The sequence below is a fragment of the Hyla sarda genome, chromosome 2 (genome assembly GCF_029499605.1).
Source record: "Hyla sarda isolate aHylSar1 chromosome 2, aHylSar1.hap1, whole genome shotgun sequence".
Lineage (NCBI taxonomy): Eukaryota > Metazoa > Chordata > Amphibia > Anura > Hylidae > Hyla > Hyla sarda.
The window spans coordinates 487268898-487292528 of NC_079190.1; the positions used below are offsets into that span (position 1 = coordinate 487268898).

Genomic DNA, 23631 nt, shown 5'->3' on the forward strand with positions numbered 1-23631 from the left:
GGGCGGGGCTATGATGTCACAAGCTCTCGGCTCCAGAGTTCGGAACGGTTTGTTCCAAACGCTGAGTACCCCTTTAAGTGACTCCTTACTTTGCTCGTACCCCATATAAGAGTCCATGAATGCGAACACAGAAGAAGAAAATGTAGGGGATCACTTGCGATCCGGAGGCACGTCAGTGGTGAAAACGTCTTTATTCAAGGTGCATGCATCAATTCATAACGCAGGACGCCAGGGTCCGCAGTCAGGTGAAGTGAACAGCCGCTTTCGTGCCGAGGGCCGGCGCTTCTTCAGACCACGCCTCTTCCGTCACCTGGAGGCAGGTAAATACACCTCTCTCTCCACGTCACGGAAGGGAAGGTAGGCGTTCCCATACAAAAACTAAAAACAAGAGCCATGAAAAATTCAACTACTACAAAGATGTAACTATAGAAAGATGCTCATATCTAGTCGGTCATTTAAAACGGGACCTCTCTGGTCATGTGTTTTTAATATCGATTTCCCCTCTTTATTTTTTTATTTTTATGGAATGGATTTCTTCACATCCATGCCATGCGCGGTGTTTACCCTTTCGATACCCATAAAATGCTAAGTTTTAGGTTCACTATTATGCTCCTCTCGTACATGAGATGAGCCTGGGTGGAGCCATTTCCTGTTTTAAGGGAACGTTCGTGCTCTCTGAATCTGATATTAACGGGGGCGATTGGTACAACCTATATAAAACCTGTTGCAAGCACAGCGAATGGCATAGACCGCATATAAAATCTCCACACATAAGCTCAACTCCTCCTAGAGTAACATATTTATGCAAAAAGAGGGGAAATGGATATTAAATACAAATGCCCATGGAGGTTTCCATTTAAATGAGACTAGATATGGGAGTTCTATCTTTCTATAGTAGCATCTTTGTAGTAGTTGAATTTTTTTATGGTTCATGTATTTAGTTTTTGTATGGGAACACCTACCTTCCGTGACGTGGAGAGAGAGGTGTATTTACCTGCCTCCAGGTGATGGAAGAGGCGTAGTCTGAAGAAACGCCGGCCCTCGGCACAAAATCGGCTGTTCACTCCACCTGACTGCGGACCATGGCGTCCTGCGTTATGAATTGATGTATGCACCTTGAATAAAGACAATGTTTTTCACCACTGATCACTGCCTCCGGATTGTAAGTGATCCCCTACATTCTTTTTCTTCTGTGTTTGCTAAAATCAAATATTGTGACCGTCCAAATACCCCATGCACCTTTAGCTACTTTCAGAATTTATCACAAGAGAAGTTGTATATTTGCATTGAGTCACAAGTCTCCATTTTTTGGGAAATTCTATCCGTAAGTTCCAAAATAGGGGTACACTGTTGCAGAACATCTTGTCCCCTATGTTCAGGATAGAGGGTATGTGTCTTATTGCAGGGGTTCCGGTCTCTGCTTCTTGCATGGATTATTGTCAACCACCGCACAAAGCAGTGGCCAACACACCACCCAATGTAGCTCTGTGGAAGAGTGAGAAACCCGAACGCTGAATATCTGGCTCTCCCATAGAGCTACATGGAGGGGCGTGTCTTTGTGTGGTGGTCAACAGTAATCCATGCATGGAGAGACGTGGTGCCCGGCAGGTGATCGTGGGAAGGCCCCGTGACCAGACACTTATCCCCTATCCTGTTGATAGAGGATAAGATGTTCTGCAATGGAATACCCTTTTAATTTCCCTATGGTAGGACCTGATAGTTCTAGGTGTCTGTGGTCATCTTCAAGTGTCTTCTATTGTGTGTGAGGATTGTTTTATTTTTTTTATTTATTTATTTTTTAACCTTGTTTTCATTTCCAAAGTGTTATGCCCTAGTGTTTTTTTTTAGTTGTATGAAGTACATTTGTGCTATAAGACCCCTTTGCACACACTTGGGTGTGCCCGGTCTCTATGTACTTCTGTATAGTCAAGAATAAGAAATAAAGTGAAGAGAAAAATCTCATATTTTATGTATCACATATATATTTTTTTTTTATTCCGGTTTAAAAACCGCACTGCAACCGCATACCTTTTTTTTTTAACATGGACATCAATGGGAAACGCACATGTATACGGTTCCATACGGGAAACCATATATGTTTTTTACTTTGCACATTTGCATCCTAAAGTCCCCACCCAACACCTCTCGTTAAAAATGGACAAAATTTTCAAAAACTTGTGTTTTTTTAATTTTTTTTAAACAAAAATGGACGGCACCGTAAGCACTTTTAAAAACAGTATACGGTTTAAAAACGCATACGTTTTACTTTCTCCCATACGGTTCCATACATTTTTTGTTTTTTTTTTGCCATACGGTTTTCTTTAGAAAAACTGATTGAAAACAGTATGGCAAAAATGTGATGTGAACCCAGCTGGGTTCACATCACGTTTTCTCCCATACGGGAGCGCATACGGCAGGGGGGAGCTAAAACCGAACATTTCAATGAGCTGACCGCAGTGAAACGTTCAGTCCGGTCGGCTCATTTTTGCGCCGTATGCGCTTTTACAACCGGACCTAAAACCATGCTTGACCACAGTTTTAGGTCCAGGGAAAAAGCGCATATAGCGCATAAATGAGCCGACCGAACGTTTCACTCCGGCCTGCTCATTGAAATGAATTACATACGGGAGCGCATATGAAAGCATACAGGAGCGCTGAGTTGGCAGTTTCCAGTATTAATCCTGATGAGTCAGTTATCTAGTATCAAAGTACTTCCAGCACAACATACTATTCACGGGTTTTGACTCCTGAAATATGGATTATCTAAGGCTAGGTTCATCTGTTCAAGGTGCTCTACCGCAGCTTCTGTTTATTGCAAGATCTGACTGGACAAAATTACTACAAGGAGCACCACATTGAAGTCAATGGGATCTCTCATCATCTTATGTGTAACAGATCGTTTGGCTCCATTATATGGCCCCAAATGGAGCGTGGACCCAGTCTTATATGTAGAGTATTTTGGGATAGCCTGCTAGCTCGATGTTTCCAGTACTGATCATAGTTGTTCATTTACGAAGGCTAAATTATCTAGTATTCAATGTGCTTCCAGTTTGAAGGCTGATATGTTTCCAACACCATTGGGTCTACTCAATGATTTTTATTTTTTTGGTTATTTCGATCCAGGATCATAATGTGATTCTTCAAAGCTCCAAATTCACACTATTGATCATATAGGAGGTCTCAAAGACCACTCTTCTCTACCTTTTTGTGTAGTAAGAAAAGGAACCGCTCCAAGTGGGTGCTGCATGATGGCAACAACAGCAATTGTGACCTTTTAGGCCCTTCCCCATGACTATGGCCTAGGATGACTACCTGTCTCGGGTTTCCAGATTATCCTGTAAATTAAAGAAAAGTATGTTCCCCCAGTTTCTAGTTCTATATCTACAAGCTATGTTGAGTAACCTTGTTGGTATTTTTCTTTTTAATTCAGAACATCTATTGGAGCTCGAATGAGATTAGTGGTAGAGCTCGGCGGTAAGTCACATGTCTGACAGCAGGGGGGAGATTATTTGCTGTCTGTTACTATAGTAACCAGAAGTAGCTCTAATTTACTGAAATAATTCATAATCAGTACAAAAAAGTAAAAAGTCAATCACAATAACCCAAAACTATCTTTCTCGGCAAATGTCTTTGTGTCCTATAACGAATTGCACTTAAAATGCCGGCTGCTGTGTGTAAACTTGTAAAAACATTTCATAGGTTTTCCTGACTATTTCAATGGCCTCCCCCCCCAATGTTTAAAGTCCCTCTGTCTTGATGTGGCCTTGTTTTGTATCTTATCAGTAGTAATTTTTTTAGGGTTCAGAGATGTGGAATTCCTATTGCCAGACGCCCGGGACATGCAGCTCCGGGCGCCGGGCAGATGAATTTTTCCGGCCCTTAGCCCTGCTTCGGACCTGACAAGCAAGGCGGCGATCAGCAGTCTTTATGGAGCGGCCTCCCGACTCCTGCTTGCTCTGTACTCTGCAGCCCCCGGCTGTTTTCAGTAGCTGGGGGCCGCCACTAATAGCCAGCATGCAGCGATCGTGGCGGCTGGCTATTAACCCTTTAGATCGCCGCTGTCAAAGCTGACAGCGGCGTCTAAAGGGACATGTGAATGCTCCCTGGTGGGCTAGATCCGACCCCCCCCCCCCCCCCTCGCAGCGTGATAGCGGGTGGTGAAGATCCACAATAGAGGTAGCCGGAGGGCTTACCTCTGCTTCCCTGCTGTCCTGTGGCTCTGTCATTGATAGATCTTGGCTGGACTAGGCTCTATCAATGGATCACAGAGCACAAAGATCAATGGAGCTCGATAGAACTCTATTGATCTGTATGAGGAATCTAATGATTCCTCCTAAAAGTCTAATAACGTGTAAAAAAAATAAAAAAAAATAAGTTTAAAAGGCACACATTAACCCCTTCCATGTTAAAAGTTCAAATCAACCCCTTTTCCTATATAAAAACATAATACAAATAAACATATCTAGTATCGCTGCGTGCGTAATTGTACGAACTATTAAAATATAACATTATGTATCCCATACAGTAAATTATGTAAATGTAAAAAAAATACCAAACCACAGAATTGCAATTTTTATAATATCCCAGAAAAAAAAGTTAAACATTGATTAAAAAGTCAGATCAATACCAAAATGGTATCGATACAAAAAAACTATTATGGCGCAAAAAATGAGCCCTCATACAGCCTGGTATGCGAAAAAAAAAAAAGCTACAGGGGGTCAAAAAATGGCAATTAAAAACATTCAAAAAAGTTCAGGATTTTTTTTAAATTAGCAAAACATGACGGAAACTATACAAATCTGGTATCGCTGTAATCAGATCGGTCTAAAGTATCAAAACATGGTAGTTCAACTACAAGGTAAATGGTGTAGAAAAGAAAACCACCAAATTAGCAAAATTATCTTTTACTATTTCAATTTCACTTCACTGATATATATATATATATATATATATATATATATATATATATATATATATATAATTTATATTATAAAAAATTTTTATTTTTATTTGGAGAATGTTATTGAAAAATTACAAGGTATCATTATAGTAGGTAGTTATGGCTATTATAGGGCGAGGAGGAAAAAACAAGAGTGTAAAAGTAACAATTTGTCTGGACAAGTGGATCGTCCCGAGGGGCAAGTAAAACGGAAAAAAAATCTTAGTCCCGTAATATTTTTTTTTATTAGATTTCCACACCCCTGGGGTTGCACCTTAGCCTTTTTTTTTTTTTTTTAAACTAGTTTATGGGTACAGTATGAAAGATACTCTCTGGTCCTACATTTTAAATATAGTGGTACTTAAAGGAGTAGTCCAGTGGTGATTCAGTGGTGAGCAACTTATCCCCTATCCTAAGGATAGGGGATACGTTGCAGATCGCGGGGGTCCGACCCCTGGGGCCCCCCGCGATCTCCTGTACGGAGCCCCGACAGCCCGCTGGAAGGGGGCGTGTCGACCTCCGCACGAGGCGGCGGCCGACACGCCCCCTCAATACAACTCTATGGCAGAGCCGAAGCGCTGCCTTCGGCAATCTCCGGCTCTGCCATAGAGATGTATTGAGGGGGCGTGTCGGCCGCCGCCTCGTACGGGGGTCGACACCCGCTATCTCGGCGGAGAGCCGGGGCCCCGTACAGAGAGATCACAGGGGGCCCCAGCGGTCGGACCCCCCGCGATCTCAAACTTATCCCCTATCCTTAGGATAGGGGATAAGTTTTTCACCACTGGACTACCCCTTTAATGTAAAATGGCCTTAACATACAATATTTTTAACATACAATAGTCTTTTCTGGACCATTGTAAATTGAAACCAGACTCAACATACAATGCTACGGACAGTCCAGATCTGCAAAACATGTCAATGGCTGAAAGATCTGACCAATCAGAATGGTCACTTCACTGGTAAATCCCCTGTATTACTGAAGTGTATGCACTGACTGGCTGTCTGGTAGCGCCCTCCACAGTACAGGGAGGTATTACATGTTCTGTAATACTCTTTACCTGTGCCAGGGTTAGCTGCTCCTTTGGACACCAGGTGAGGGTGACTACATAACTTTTTTAGGACACTGTGTGTACTGTACAGGACCCTGAAGAAGCTCCTGTCCTCTACATAGACAGTGATTACAGCTCCCTGCAGATCTTTTTTACTTTTAAATTTAAGGACTTGCTTTATCTGTACTAGTTATCTACCTATTTTTCTTTAATCCTCACTTTTTCCTATGATGTTTGGGGCTTCAGAACCAATTACCAGTTTTCCATAGTTATGGACCCAACATACAATGGTTTCAACATACAATGTCATCCTGGAACCGATTAATATTGTAACTTTAGGAACCAGGAGGCTGCCATTTACCTTAGACAGCTGTCTGAACACCAGAAGGAGGCAGATTTGGCCAACTTTAGTCCAAGTCCATAATGTAGGGGCACCTTAGAGATTTTTAATCTGCCAATCTCATTAGTTCTTCTTTATAATTGGGATAAAAAAAAGTGCAATACTGTTTCCTAGCACTCCCTTATGCAAAATAGAGAACAATCCCTTACGAATCTTTATTATAAAACAGGTTTTGTGGTGAACAAGGAAAGACAAAAATCTCTATTGCCCAGATTTATCAAACTCTGTAAGAGAAAATGTGGAGATATTTTTCTACAGCAACCAATCACAGCTCAGCTACTGAGCTCTGGTAAAGTGAAAGCTGAGCTGTGATTGGTTGCTGTGGGAAAATCACTCCACTTTTTCTTTCACACAGTTTGATAAATCTGGGCCTATGATTTTACGTCTGTTAGGCTGCATTCACATTACGTTTGATTGCTACAGCAGCCGGGTCCGGCTGGGAAATTTCAAAACCGGGAGCTTCCGTATGCCGGCCACACCCGCACAGCTTCTCATTCACTTTAATGAGCTGATTGGAGTCAGATAGTGGCTCACTTCTGCCCTGGATCCGGTTTTGTGACCGGACTTAAAACCGTGGTATACTACGGTTTTAGGTCTGGTCTCAAAACCGGATACGGGGCAAAGATTAGCCGACCGGAGTCACTCTTTGACTTCGGCCAGCTCATTAAAGTGAATAGGTTTCCGTGGCGGTCCAGCTGGGATACGGGAGTGCCCGGTTTTGAAATTTCCCAGCCGGACACGGCAGCTGTAGCAACCAAATGTAATGTGAATGCAGCCTTAGTAAAGTTGAACTTGCGAAAACGTGTGGACTTTAGTGCTAGATACATTTGTATTGTTTTTCTCTTTTATAGTTGTGACAGCCATAATATCCTTTAAGTATATCTATGCAAGGTATTTAAACTGGTCATACACATTAGCTAGGTGTCTGGTTGACTTTTTTGGCGGCGCTTGGTCCATTTTGTATTGTGTATGATTGCCTCCATATGAGAAGGTTTTTGCATGTTTGTTTTTAATTGCCTGATCATTTTGTTACGCACATGATGGATGTGTATGACCAGCCTGAATAAGATAAATGACGACCCTGTTGAGGGCCTGTAGGCAAGTTTTGCAGCTACAACCATTTGAGCACACAGGCATAGCTAAGTATGCTGATTTAGTGTTATGTTATTTTCGAGATGAGCACAACATATGGAACGATCAACTTTTTAAAGCAGTGTAACATTTTCTATAATGCTGGACTGCACCCGTTTTTTTTATTTTTTATTTTATCACAAGTGCCCATTAAATTGAATTAACAAATCTGTACTCTAGACCATGGTCTCTCTGCAGGAAGTAGGCCGCAGCTAGCTAGTAACAGTAGGTTTAATAGTGCTTGCTAGGCCACGCCCCTAACAACCAAGGCCATACCACCTAATAACCGATGAATCGATAATGCAAATCGTTGACTATTTTCATTATTGATTTTAATCGATAATACGGATTGTTGAAATGTAAAAGCCATGGAACTATTTGGCACACTTGTTGGCTGGTCCCTGTGAGGCAAATACAGCAGATGTAAACTTTGATAGTCCTTCTTTTCTATAGTAATTCACCTTTTTAGCTTTTGTTGGTCAATTTCAGTGGTGGAACCATGAAGCACATTTGGGACATTAGCGACATAAATTTCTTTTGTGCCTTTTGAAACCTGACTTATTGTTGGGTAAATATCCAAAATAGATGTGTCAGAGTTCTTATTTTTCTGTGGAGCCAACGTATGTGGTTTCAGGAAAAAAAATTGCCTTTTATTTACACCCAGTTCCTCAATAACCACCATCATAAAGATTGAGAATTCTTTACTATGTACTACAAGCTATGGTCAATTCCAGTTCTTCTGGGTTGGTACCCTTCAGGCTAAACTTGGCTTTACTTGCCAATGCCGAAAGTTGATGAGGTTCCTTTCTGTAGATATGAAATTTTTTTGTGATATCAAGTACTTACTATCGATAATGCGCAATGTCTACCAAACGTGACCAGATTCTGGTCCCGATTCACATTGGGCTAGAAATCTGGACCATATATACTCTGTTAAAGTGTAGTCAAAATGGCAAAATATCAGATGACCTGATGGCGTTGACAACATATCTGCTTGATGCTTGTGAATTACATCTTGGGGCGGCTGTTTCTTGTGTTTTTATCGCCTTTTCTGGGGTGAACAGTCTTGCAGCTATGTATCGCCTCTTGGCTACTTTTATACAGGTGAGAGAATCAACCCTCACATTGTTCATCTTATAACTGATGTAATCTCTGTTAAAATATATATATATGGTATATCGACATTATTAATGCGGCCAGAGCCGATTCCTATATAATGTACAGTCTGTTTTTTTTTTGTGCTATACGATAACGGTTCCTCATGGGAGGTCTCAGAATTTTCAGCATCCAATAAAAATAGCCGAAATGTCCTGGGTTGTAGATTAAGGCATATAAAAGAGCAATTTTGTACCAGACAATTATAAATAATGTGGATTTTTTTTCCCCCTTTTGGATATACAGACGTTGTTTTGTGTTTGTGTACTTTTTTATTGTTGTCTATTTAATACTATGGAATTGTTAACAGTATTTCTGTCAGTTCAGACTGTGTGTACTTTTTCTTTTTTTGTGGAACTGTTTTTAACATAAACATGCAGACGTTGTATTGTTGATGATGTTCTTACTGGAAAAAAAAAATTAAAAAAATTGTTTCCTTAAGTGCCGAAATAAAGCAAACCTTTTTATTGATCTTGTGACATCACATTACATTACTATGTGTACTGTCTTCTGTTTTATTTCCCTAAACACTGTTTTATTAATTCTGCCAGGTACATAGAAATAAAGCTAAACATAGACAACTGAGAGAGGATCAAAATGGAGCGAGCTCACGTCCTGTATTCATTCTTGGGGAAACAAAAAAAAAAGCTTGACGTACCAAATTAGGCCAGAGCCAGTGACTAGATTTTTAGTAAAGTAGCATTGGACAGGAGTACAGGTGAGCGAAGTTACAGTGATTCGATTCATCACAAACTTCTCGGCTCGGCGGTTACTGACTTTATCCGGCATAAATTAGTTCAGCTTTCAGGTGCTCCGGTGGCTGGAGACTCTCCTAGGACTGTATCCACCTTTTCCTAGGACTATATCCACCGGAGTGCCTGAAAGTTGAACTCATTTATGCAGGATAAAGTCAGCAACCGCCGATCCGGGAGGTTCATGACGAATCGAATCACTGTAACTTCACTCATCTCTAGACAGGAGTCTGAAGTGTTGTCATCCGAGTCTCTCCATAATGCAGCCTCAGGCTTTTGGGCCTGTAACTTTTTAAATGATCATAGCACAACAAAGAAATAGGTATAAGGAAATTTGGTTTTCACATTTTGAACGTTCCCTAAAAGGCCTAAGGTCTTTTAAGATTAACAAACAGGATCTCTATTACCGCCAAGATGAAAAATCCAACATTGTCGACTTTTGGTAATCCCATAGGCTATAAGATATAGAAGATAAAACATTTATACTCTCCATCTGGACCGCCACCACTCTAAAGAGTCCAGCAGAACTCATCTGGTGACATTACGGTACACTGCCCATGGGATGTTGCAGACAAACGCTAGCCTCATGCTACACCGAGCCATAGGAACTCCATATGCCACCATAATATTGCATTAGATAAAACCATCAAATCTTCTTTTTTGTAATTTGGAATTCGTGTGAAATTTATGCATGGAATTCCGCGCAAAACTCCTCATTATGTCAGTAGAAGAAAAAAAAATCCCATTGACTTCAATGGGCTCTTACTTGTAGATCCCGCCTGAAGAATGAACATGTTCTATCTTCAGACGGAACAGAATTCTGTATAGAAATTCTGCTTGCAGAAATTCCTCAGTGTGAACGGGGCAGCAGAAAGTCTAGTAAAGTCGAGTGAACTTTCATTGTTGAATGATTGGAGCAGAATAAGGCTGGGTTCCTCAAAACCTGGCTAAACTGTATCAAAACGTGTACAAATTTGAATCCGTATACGGTTTGATAAATGATGTCCGGTTGCTTCAGTTTTTTAAGAAAAAAAAAGTATACGTTTTTAACTTTTCATTCCATTATGAATAAAGTTTCACTTGTTTGAAAAAGTAAAAAAGTAGGCTACAGGAAAAAAAACTCACAAAACCGTACAGGATCTTTTGGCATACGGTTTTCAATGGAGAGTCAACGCATACGGTTTTCAATACGGTTCCGTACGGTTTTCAAATAAAAAATTTATACGGGAACTGTATTGCAAAAACGTGGTGTGAACTCAGCCTAAGCGAGCGGATTTACTTGAGTAGAATCCTCTATAATTCCTCAGTGTGAACCAGGGCCGGCTCTGCCTATAGACAAGATAGGCGGCCGCCTAGAGCGCCCTGTTGATTGGGGACACCGCTCTGCCTGCCACAGAAAGTTAGACAACCAGCATCCGAACCACTTGCTCAGCCAGTAGCATGAGGAGGAGGTTTGTTACAGTGGATCACCCCAGTAGTAAGCTAATTACATTAGGAGGGGGCTTGTTACAGTGTGTCACCCCAGTAGAAAGGTTGGGCATGTCAAAGAGCAGGCCAATGGGTGAAGTCAAGGGGGCGGCAAAATAACTTGGTGTGAACATACTCTTAGGTTTACGTATTATGGCTTCATAGAGTTTAAAACGTACATGGCTGGAATACAGTTGTGTGCGCGAGGCCTTAAAGTTGCTTATAAACAGAAGACTCCTTTCCTAGCTGCAGGATGTGGGATGAGTATACGATCGGTGACCTGTTGTAATTACAGTTCCCTACCGTTGAGCTGTTCACTTTACGCTGTAATCGTTTTTCTGAAAGTGATCTTGGGTGATCACAAATTTACTGTACGTTTCCTTTCAGAAAATACATCCCTTGCGTACGGTGTAAAGCACTTTGTCAACAAGCAACGGGGCCATCAAACTTTAAAGCAGTGGTCTCAAACTGTGGCCCTCTAGATGTTGCAAAACTTCAACTCCCAGCATGCTGGGAGTTGCTTTGCAACATCTAGAGGGCCACAGTTTGAGACCACTGCTTTAAAGGGAATCTGTCATCACTTAAGCCAAAAGGACTGACCCCAATGCTTCTTGGTTCCTTTCACGCTGTTGTAAGCACACTGCAGCGTGACTGCCATCAGGGGAGCCCGGGGGAATAGCAGGAGAAAAATAACTGCCTGCGCCATCTTTTTCTCCTGCTAGTCCCACTACAAAATAATGGCACCTGAAGGGCCCCATTACAGTAAATGGGATCCATTGGGACGCATTATTGCCCGTTGTGCCACGTCCCAAAAATGGCCATTAAAGGAGTTCTCCACCATAAGGTGATTTTAGTACGTACCTAGCAGGCAGTAATGGACATACTTAGGAAGGATCTGCACTTGTCTTGGGGCTAAATGGCTATGTTGTGAGATTACCATAATACTGTGGCTAGCTTTTTGTGATCTAGTATTTCCTGTTTGACTTTTCTCTTTTTGACTACAACTCCCACAATTCCATTTTTCTCCCTCCCACACCAGCCACCCCACCCATTGAAACTTAAATGAGCTGCAGACCTGTGGTTTTCAATCAGGGTGCCTACAGCTGTTGCATTAGTTGCAGATTGATCCCGCCACCCATTGAAGCAGACAGGCTCCCTGTCATCAGCTGACTAGTGATGTCAGGTCTCGGCCGCATTGCAAGCTGGGAAAAATCTGAGACCACAGTCATTTTGTATGCTGGTAAAAATAAATATTGGGGTGAAAAATCACAAAAGAATTGTGAGAAAACCGTCACACACAGGTACAGACACTATATTATGAACAACACTAACTTAACAGCCCCTGTAGCACAGTCAAATAAATAAAAATCCTGGAATACCCCTTTAATGGCTGAGAAAAAAAAGAGCCTAATGGGCATTTAAAGGAAAGTGGTCACCCGTTCACCCGCCCTATAACCCAGTGTATCGGGTGAACAGGAGACCGATGCGGGGTCTTGGACTGCTATACCTACCTGCAGTCTGGAGCCCCGATCCCCAGAAGGTCCCCCCCCTCTTCCAGCGCTGACTTGCGCTTTGAGGCTGGCCCGCCGGCTAGATTTAAGTATTCATAAGCGCCGGTCACGTGAGTGTTCAGTAGGCACGAGCGCTCACATGACCAGCGCTTATGAATATTTAAATCCTGTCGGCGGGCCAGCCTCAAAGTGCAAGTCATTGCTGGAAGAGGGGACCTTCAGGGAATTGGATTAAATTGGGTCCATTGAATCCATCGTCTGACCGTTCTAGCACAGTACCCCTCCATACTTTGCTATTGCTGCCATACAGGATATATATAACTGGAGAAAAGGCCGAGCAGTCAAGTATTCAGTATTGACGGCATTGATCTCGGAGTGTGCCGTCATGCCTATGAAATCCGGAAAAGTGTCCTGGCTTCCATTATGAGATCAGTCATGTGAGATTTAACCTTACACTTTATTCTTTAGAGTTCATTCAACTTGTTTTTGAGATATGCGCAGTTTATGAGAAATTTTACACATAAATGGCCCCATTAAATGGATCGAGCTGCTGCCCTAGATATGTCATTCCTGTAAGACATATCTAGACAATGTGAATGTTTATCCTCACGGGGCGGATGATGATACGAATGATGTACAACAACAGGTGCTGTGCGAATAACTGCGGCTCTTGTGCGTGACGGGGACAGGTCTACACGATGTTTTTTTTCTACTATAAATTAACTCAGAATTTCCTAATATTCAAGGGGAGAATGATTATTTTATATATTTTGGCTGAGATATTGGGGTTTAACTTTATAAACCCAAAGTCCGAGACTTCCTAATAGCGAAATTCACACCTAACTTGTATGGGTTCACATTACCATTCTCATACATATTTAATGCTTCTTAGGTTATAATACAGTGATCCCTCAAGTTACAATTATTAGTTGGTTCCAGGATGACCATTTTATGGTGAAATTATTGTATGTTGAGACCATAACTCTATGGAAACCTGGTAATTGGTTCTGAAGCTCCCGAAATGTCATTCATAAATAAGAAAAAGTGAGGATTAAAGAAAAATAAGTAGATAACTAGAGATAAAGCAAATCCTTACATATAAAAGTAATAAAGATCTGCTGGGAGCTGTAATCACTGTCTATGTAGAAGACAGGAACTTCTTCAGGGTCCTGTACAGAACACATAATGTCCTAAAAAGTAACATGGAGCCGCCCTTACCTGTGTCCAAAGGAGCAGCTAACCCTGACACAGGTAAAGAATACAGAACATGTAATACCTTCCTGTACTGTAGGGGGCACTACCAGACACCAGTCAGTGCATGCACTTCAGTAATACAGGGGTTGTACCAGTGGATGCCCATTCTATTTGGTCAGTTATTTCGGCCATTGACACGTTTCGCAGATCTGCCCTGTCTGTAGTATTGTATGTTGAGTCTGGTTTCAAGTTACAAGGGTCCAGAAAAGACCATTGTTGAAACTATTGTATGTTGAGGGACCACTGTATCGGTATGGATGGTGACAAAAGTTTTTTTTATGCCATCCACACAACCATCCACGAGTAACATCTTTGCACCTACCTTTTTTAATTAGTACATTTATGGTCAAATAACCAAAGAACAACCCCCTGTTGTGATCGGGAGAAGATCCAGTACATAGAACAGTATCACTGCCTACTAACAAACAAGATCGCGATGCCAACTATGTAAGACATCAAATTTAAGTAGTGTCCATAGCAAATGAAATACAAGACTCAATGGGCACTGCCCCAAACGGTGTCATGTTGTAGTTGATGCTCCTCCACTACCAACTTCTTCATGGACATGAGTTCCTTAGTGTGTTATATAGCAGTTTTAGGGTTCTGTGTACTGGAAAAGTTTGAGAAGCACTAGTGTGGCGCATTGTTGCCAAGTTAACCAATGTGTTTAAGAATGTTATTTTTTTTTCTTCCAAAGGAGGTAGACATTTTTTTTTAAATAAAAATAAAAATACTTTTTTCTCTTTTTGTAAAAAGTTGACATGCAATGAAGGGAAAGACAGCAGCACATGGTAGGGTAACCAGGATTTCTTTCGAGTTTTTGTTTTGTTTTTGTTTATACTGCCCATTAACATTTGCAATAAGCTATTGATAACTTACTGTTTAAAGGGGTACTCTGCCCCAAGACATCTTATCCCCTTTGGATAGGGGATGTCTGATTGCGGGCGTCCCCCGCTGGGGACCCCAGCGATCTCCCTGTTGCACGCGGCGTTCGTTTAGAACGTCGGGTGCAGCGCCCTAGGCTTGTGACATCACGGTCACGCCCCCTCAATGCAAGTCTATGGAAGGGGGCGTGACGGTAGTCATGCCCCCCTCCCATAGACTTGCATTGAGGGGGCATGGCTGTGACATCACAAGCCTTGCATCACCAGTCATCCGGCACGGAGCGAAGTTCACTCCGTGCACCGGATGTCTGGGGTGCCGCAGTCAAGATTGCAGGGGTCCCCAGCAATCCGATGTCTTATCCCCTATCCTTTGGATAGGCAATAAGATGTCTAGGGGTGGAGTACCCCTTTAATTTATCCTGAGTCTTGTGATACAATGAATCATTTGTCATTATTTCCAAGGGCTACATTGGAGAAAACTAATTATTGATATAAATGAGAGGAAAGCCCCATCAGGCGAGAATGAGTCAGATGTTGGTTGTTCGTCAATAACCCTGGCACAGAAAACATGCGAGGGAGCAGGAGTCATAGGACATCTCCTTACCCTGCCAAGCAGGACATACCTTCTTTTATGCCATCCTAGTCGAAGCTGAAAAGAGTATACATTGTAGAAACTCAATGGAAACTAAGAAGCATCTCATTATTGACCAACATAATCCATGGTTATTCCATGAAACTGAAATTACACCCCCATACTGTTCTTTACACACAATTCACAAGAACGGGTGTTTCTTATAACAGATATTTCCTATATTATTGGCCTTTGAGTATACACTGTGGTGCTTGATCTAGAAGGGTCCTATCCAATAATCTCCATTTTCATGTCACCTTGTACCTAAGCCTAGCTATTTTGTAAAGCCTAGATTATACAGTGGGGAATCAAAAGTTTGGGCACCCCAGGTAAATTTTTTTTATTAATGTGCATAAAGAAGCCAAGGGAAGATGGAAAAATCTCCAAAATGCATCAAATTACAGATTAGACATTCTTATATGTCAACAAAAGTTAGATTTTATTTCCATCATTTACACTTTTAAAATAACAGAAAACAAAAAAATGGTGTCTGTAAAAGTTTGGGCACTCTGCAGTGTTAATATCTTGTACTGCCCCCTTTGGCAAGTATCACAACTTGTAAACTCTTTTTGTAGCCAGCCAAGAGTTTTTCAATTCTTGTTTGAGGTATCTTTGCCCATTCTTCCTTACAAAAGTCTTCCAGTTCTTTGAGATTTCTGGGCTGTCTGTCACGCACTGCTCTTTTAAGGTCTATCCATAGATTTTCAATTATGTTGAAGTCAGGAGATTGTGATGGCCATGGCAGAACCTTCAGTTTACGCCTCTTGATGTAATCCCCCGTGGATTTCGAGGTGTGTCTAGGATCATTATCCATTTGTAGAAGCCATCTTCTCTTTAACTTCAGCTTTTTCACAGATGGCATCAAGTTAGCATCCAAAATTTGCTGAAATTTTATTGAATCCATTTTACCTTCTACTCGTGAGATGTTCCCTGTGCCACTGGCTGCAATACAGCCCCAAAGCATGATTGATCCACCCCCATGCTTAACAGTTGGACAGAGGTTCTTTTCATTAAATTCTGTTCCCCTTCCAAAATGCATCAGGCTTGTCTATATGTTCATTTGCAAAGTTCAAACGCTGATTTTTGTCGTGAGGACGTAGAAGAGGTTTTCTTCTGATGATTCTTCCATGAAGACCATATTAGTACAAGTATCTCTTTATAGTGGAATAGTGTACCACAACTCCAGTGTCTGCCAGATCTTTCTGGAGGGATTGTGCAGTCAAACGTGGGTTTTGAATTGTTTTTCTCACAATCCTGCGAGCTGTTCTGTCTGATATTTTTCTTGGTCTTCCAAATCTTGCTTTTATCTTCCAGCTATTGACATGTGAAAAAGACTTGCTATCTTCTTATAGCCTTCTCCAGCTTTGTGAGCATCAACTATTTTCAGTTTCAGATTTCTAGACAACTGCTTGGAAGAACCCATGGTGCTGATTGTTGGGGCAAGGTCAGATGAGTCTGGGCTTTTAAAACCTTTGAGATTGACATCACCTGGTCTTCCCAGATGATGATTGAGAACAATCCATGACACTGGCAGGTCTCAGCTTTGCAAAGGGGGCAGTGCATGCTATAAATTCTGCAGGGTACCCAAACTTTTGCAGACGCCATTTTTTTGTTTTCTGTTATTTTGAAAGTGTAAATGATGGAAATAAAATCTAACTGTTGTTGACATATTATAAGAATGTCTAATCTATAATTTGATGCCTTTTGGAGATTTTTCCATCTTTCCTTGGCTTCTTTATGCACATTAATACAAATTTGTACCTGGGGTGCCTAAACTTTTGATTCCCACTGTAGGACTACAGTCAATTTACTGTGAAGGGAGCCACCTTTTATTTATATTTTTCTAAAAATTTTGTCCTATGACAGTACCAGAAACTGTCAAGAGTATTGCTATGGTCAAAGCTTCTCATTCCAATCCCAGTTGTGACCAAGAAACTCAAGGACTTTTTTTCCCCACTAATACATCTTCATCGCACATGGCCAATACCTGTTCACATTATGGTGACTTCTAGGCCACAGAGAGAATTTCATTAAGATACTGTCCGGCTGGAACATTGATTCAAGTTAAAATACTTGTATGGGTGACTTAAAGGGTGATTTCTAATTTCACTTAGGGGCTTCTAACTTTACTAAATTTTCGTGCTTACCAATGCTGATGAAACGTCACCAATCAATCTGGGGGAAAATAGATCGGTCATATCTTCTCAAATGAGTTATGGGATATATTTTTGATCTACATCTTGTCAATTTCATATACCGTATTTATCGGCGTATAACACGCACCTTTTAGGCTAAAATTTTTAGCCTAAAGTCTATGTGCGTGTTATACGCCGATAAGCCGCTGCAGTTCAATGATTTAAAGCGGGTGCTTTAAATCAATGAACTGCAGCGGCTTTGCAGGTGCAGCGACAGCCAGCGCTGCCAGCTTCTCTGCCCCTGCCTGCCCTGGGGTCTAGAGCCCTGCTGCCGGCCCTTCTCTCCCCCTGCTATCGGCGCCGCTGCCCGTTTTCTCCCCCTGACTATCGGTGCCGGCGCCCCATTGCCGGCACCGATAGCCAGGGGGAGAGAAGCGGCGCCGGCAATGGGGCAGCAGCGCCGACAGCCAGGGGGTGAGAAGGGGCAGCGGCACCCATTGCCGGTGCCGCTGCCCTGTTGCCTCCCCCCATCCCCGGTTGCATAATTACCTGTTGCCGGGGTCAGGTCCGCGCTGCTTCAGGCCTCTGGCGTGTGTCCCCTGCGTCGTTGCTATGCGCTGCCCCTACTCTCCCCCTGGCTGTTGGCGCCGCTTCTCTCCCCCTGGCTATCGGCGCCGGCAATGGGGCGCCGGCACCGATAGTCAGGGGCAGAGAACGGGCAGCGGCGCAGACAGCCAGCGGGAGAGAAGCGGCGGCAGCAGGGCTCTAGACCCCAGGAAAGGCAGGGGGAGAGAAGCGGGCAGCGACGGCCTCTCTCCCCCTGCCTTTCCTGGGGGTGTATCGGGGTATACACGCGCACACATACGCACCCTCATTTTACCATGGATATTTGGGTAAAAAACTTTTTTTACCCAAATATCCTTGGTAAAATGAGGGTGCGTGTTATAGGCCGGTGCGTGGTATACCCCGATAAATACGGTACATTACAAGAATTTTCTTACCAAATTTTTTTTTGGGCCTTACTCTTGGATTTTTATACCATTTCTAAGAAATGGAAATTAACCATCTCTACTTAAAGGGTGACTTGGGTGGAAATTTTGGATGTCGTATCAGGACCTTAGACAGTAACACATCATTTGTCTTCTACTGCACATGATTCTTGTGGTCCCAATTTAAAGGATCCCAATGTGTGGCTCCACCATCTTTGCAATTAGAAATTGAATCTATAATTCTGTCGAGAGTCTTTTTCATCCCCTTCTTTCCTTTTACTTTTCCCGTTTTACTCTTGTTTCTCAATTTGACAAATTTTTTTTTCTATTGTCAAGCTTACTTTTTGTCTACCCTGCATGGTGTTTGTGTAAATGATCACACTCCCATACTGGGATATTCCTTTTTATATGTTTTATACTTCTCTGGTCCCTGATGACTAAAAAAAACATTTTGATCTTAAAAGTGAGTTAAGCAGTCCAACTTATGTACATAGATGTGTAAATACTTGCAGCTTATCTTTTGGTCTGTAAATCAGGTTTTTCTAGTTCCTGGGTAATAGCTCAAGCTGTTCTTGATTCTGGGCCAGATACAGTTTGTCAGAATAAAAGGGATGTGTGGTAAATGAATGTAACCTTGCATTCCAGTCAACTCAAGAATCTTCCCATATTAATTCGACAGGTGTTGTATATTCTTGTTTAGTGTCAATAGATGTCCCAGCCCTTTCAAGTATCTAATTCTAAATCTATGTCCTTCTGGTAACGTTTAAGGCGTCTTAAAGGGGTACTCCATTGCTCAACGTTTGGAACAAACTGTTCCAAATGCTGGAGCTGGGAGCTCATGACATCATAGCCCCACCCCCTCATGATGTCACACCCCTGCCCCCTCAATGCAAGTCTATGGGAGGGGGCATGACGGCTGTCAATCCCCCCCTCCCAGAGACTTGCATTGAGGGGGCGGGGCGTGACATCATGAGGGGTGGGGCTATGACATCACGAGCTCTCGGCACTGGCTCCAGCATTCGGAACAGTTTGTTCCAAACTCTGAGCAGCAGAGTACCCCTTTAATGCAGTACCTTCACTCTTAAATGGGCACTGTCAGATTCAAAAACTTGTGATTATGTTGTACATCTTGGCAAAACATTAACCTTTTCTAATATACTTAGAAATATATAAGAAAATTTTCTTTCCTTTTTTATAGAAATCATGGCTTATAAAATCATGGCTTTCTCCAAGCTGAAGCACAGGCATGGACAAAGTCTAGTAAGCGAGGGTGGGCTAGTACTCCACTGTGCTCACTCCCACCTGATAGGGAGGTCCGCAACCCGAAAATAAGCTGCACAGAGCCGCGGCAGTCCCAGGTTCCCATACGGAAGAACGTGGGGGATCCCAGCAGTCTGACTACCCGCGATCAGACACTTGTTCCCTATCATGCGGATAGGGGATAAGTTGTCTATGGCTGCAGTACTCCTTTAAAGGGGTTGTCCGATAGTCAATCCTGTTTTGATACAAACTGTCTGATTAGTCTGGTGTAAGGGATTGCCTGTTCCTGTGTACACTCTAGCCAGGAATTTAGCCAATGCTAACTTCCTGCCACTATACCTTCTTCCCTAACTCCTCCCACATAGTGTTAGAGTTGGCTAAATTCCTGGCTAGAGTGTACACAGGAACAGGAAGTAAACCAGACAGGAAGTTGGTCCAATGAGAACAACAGAGTAGATAGTTTGCTTTAAAAAGCAAAAGGAAACCATGAAAGAGAATAATTTTATGTACAAATATATGCTAATAAGTTGAAAATAGATTTTATTGGACAACCTCTTTGAGCTCGCCATATACATTAGATTACAACTTGACGACAAATCTTCTGATTTTGGTGCGACCATCTAACCATGTAATATGTGTGGTAACCTCCGGAAAGAAGGGTTAGGTAATTGTATATCAACTTGTCTGTTACCTTTTGTTTTAAGGGAGATCAACTGAGGTGTCTGGCAGCAGCTTACTCCCCTCTTCCCAGTCAAACGCATGCATGTTCAGTTGAGCTGAGCCAGTGTGTAAGGAGATATCAACTGGATAAGCATCTGTCTGGCAGCTGTGTAATGTGTATAGCCAGCTTTAGTTATTTTTCGACTACCAGATGTAGATTTCCAGTGAGGAGTATCTGTGATGGAAACTATTAAACTTCCCTTATAAATAATAGATCAATTCACATTGTTTTGTAGGATTATGTTCTCCTTCTGCTCTTTTCTCACCGCTTCTTTGTACGCTGCCTGGATACAGTTACTGTGTGCATTTTTTCTTTTAATATTAGCTGCAATATATACCATTTTTTAGTAAGATAAAAATCTGTAAAAACCTTTTAATACAAAAAAAAAAAGAAAAACTACTCACCATTCAGTCTGTCCATACCTTGCCAATTCATTCATTGTACACAGCGTAGGTCATCACATGGCCTCTACATTCAACAGATCCGGCTATGTAGTTTCTTTCATACAAATAAATTAGAAAGTCAATTTATTGTTACTAATATGGGCACTTTTGAGTAATGCTCAATCCAAAGGTTAGGGATAAGATGTCTGAGCGTAGGGTGCAGCGATCTCCCTGCTGCACCCGGCGTTCGTTTAGAGCGTCGGGTGCAGCGCCGGAGGCTCTGGACGTCACAGCCACGTCCCTCAATACAAGTCTATGGGAGGGGGCGTGACAGCCATCATGCCCCCTCCCTTAGACTTTCATTGAGGGGGCATGGCTGTGACGTCACGAACCTCCGCCCCGCATCGGCAGTCATCTGGTGGAAATTATAGGCAATTAGCAAGACACCCCCAATAAAGGAGTGGTTCTGCAGGTGGTGACCACAGACCACTTCTCAGTTCCTATGCTTCCTGGCTGCTGTTTTGGTCACTTTTGAATGCGGTGCTTTCACTCTAGTGGTAACATGAGACGGAGTCTACAACCCACGCAAGTGGCTCAGGTAGTGCAGCTCATCCAGGATGGATCATCAATGCGAGCTGTGGCAAGAAGGTTTGCTTTGTCTGTCAGCGTAGTGTCCAGAGCATGGGGGCTTTACCAGGAGACAGGCCAATACATCAGGAGACGTTGAGGAGGCCGTAGGCAGTTAACAACCCAGCAGCAGGACCGCTACCTCCGCTTTTGTGCAAGGTGGAGCACTGCCAGAGCCCTGCAAAATTACCTCCAGCAGGCCACAAATGTGCATGTGTCCACTCAAACGGTCAGAAACAGACTCCATGAGGGTGGTATGAGGGCCCGACATCCACAGGTGGGGGTTGTGCTTACAGCCCAACACCGTGCAGGACATTTGGCATTTGCCAGAGAACACCAAGATTGGCAAATTCGCCACTGGCTCCCTGTGCTCTTCACAGATGAAAGCAGGTTCACACTGAACACATGTGACAGACGTGACAGTCTGGAGACGCCATAGAGAATGTTCTGCTGCCTGCAACATCCTCCAGCATGACCGGTTTGGCGGTGGGTCAGTAATGGTGTGGGGTGGCATTTCTTTGGGGGCTGCACAGCCCTCCATGTGCTTGCAGAGGTAGCCTGACTGCCATTAGGTACCGAGATGAGATCCTCAGACCTCTTGTGAGACCATATGCTGGTGCGGTTGACTCTGGGTTCCGCCCAATGCAAGACAATGCTAGACCTCATGTGGCTGGAGTGTGTCAGCAGTTCCTGTAAGAGGAAGGCATTGATGCTATGGACTGGCCCGCCTGTTCCCCAGACCTGGCTCAGTTCATTCATTCAGATCTAGGATGTGTTATCTTAGTGTTCCCTTTATTCTTTTAAGCAGTGTAGTTTATCCATCATCTGTATCATGAGACAACCTCTTTCCTGCCATCACCCCATGAACCCTGGTAACTAAAGGAATGTTAAATGGTGACCATTCATGAACATCCTCAATGGCTCATGGGTTTACATGAAGACATTCTTTGAAGTCAGAAATCCAGCCCTAATGTGTCACTTTGTGGTGAGAAGTCATCTGAGTGCTATCTTGCCTGAAGACGGTCTTTATATTAATCAATGGAGAAAATATATTTAAAACATAATTGACACATTTTAGGAAATCTCCCCGGGCATTGGGAACCAAAACATTAAAAACAACAAGTTTTTTGATGGAATTTGATAGATATTGACAAATTAAATACCAATGTGAGTTCTGCATTTATGTTCTCCTTGTGTTAAAAAGTATTCCTTTAGAATCGTGTCGGCAGATAAGAACCAATTGGCCCATCTAGTTCTTATTGCGATAAATAGTCCTTGGCCCGATCTTATATGAAGGATAACCTTATGCCTATCCCTATCTTATATGAAGGATAGCATTATTCCTATCCCCATCTTATATGAAGGATAGCATTATTCCTATCCCTATCTTATATGAAGGATAGCCTTTTGCCTATCCCTATCTTATATGAAGGATAACCTTATGCCTATCCCTATCTTATATGAAGGATAGCCTTATGCCTATCTCTATCTTATATGAAGGATAGCCTTATGCCTATCCCTATCTTATATGAAGGATAGCCTTTTGCCTATCCCTATCTTATATGAAGGATAACCTTATGCCTATCCCTATCTTATATGAAGGATAGCCTTTTGCCTATCCCTATCTTATATGAAGGATAACCTTATGCCTATTCCTATCTTATATGAAGGATAGCCTTTTGCCTATCCCTATCTTATATGAAGGATAACCTTATGCCTATCCCTATCTTATATGAAGGATAGCCTTATGCCTATCTCTACCTTATATGAAGGATAGCCTTCTGCCTATCTCTATCTTATATGAAGGATAGCCTTATGTCTATCCGAAGCTTATATGAAGGATAACCTTATGCTTATTCCTATCTTTTATGAAGGATAGCCTTAGGCCTATCCTTAGCGTATATGAAGGATAGCCGTAGGCCTACCCCATACATGCATAAACTCCTTCACTATATTTGCGGCTACCACTTCTACTTGTAGGCTATTCCATACAATCACTAATCTCTGTGGATGCATGAAGTTTGCAGTCCCCCCCCTCCCCCCCCCCCCCCCCCCCCTTGACTGCTTACCCGGATCCCCAAGGCTTTATTTAAAGGGATACTCCCGTGGAAAACTTTTTTCTTAATTAAATCAACTGGTGCCAGAAAGTTAAAAAGATTTGTAAATCGCTTCTATTAAAAAATATTAATCCTTCCAGTACTTTTTAGGGGCTGTATACTAAAGAGAAATCCAAAAAGAAATGCATTTCCTGTGATGTCCTGACCACAGTGCTCTCTTCTGACCTCTGCTGTCCATTTTAGGAACTGCCCAGATAAGCATATGTTTGCTATGGGGATTTTCTCC

At 42.4% G+C, this 23631-nt stretch overlaps 1 protein-coding gene across 1 annotated transcript in view; it reads left to right on the forward strand.

The window, feature by feature from the left end:
* MRPS6 (mitochondrial ribosomal protein S6) overlaps positions 1-23631 on the forward strand; it is a 62501-nt gene that overhangs the window by 23892 nt on the left and 14978 nt on the right. The window lies entirely within an intron of this gene.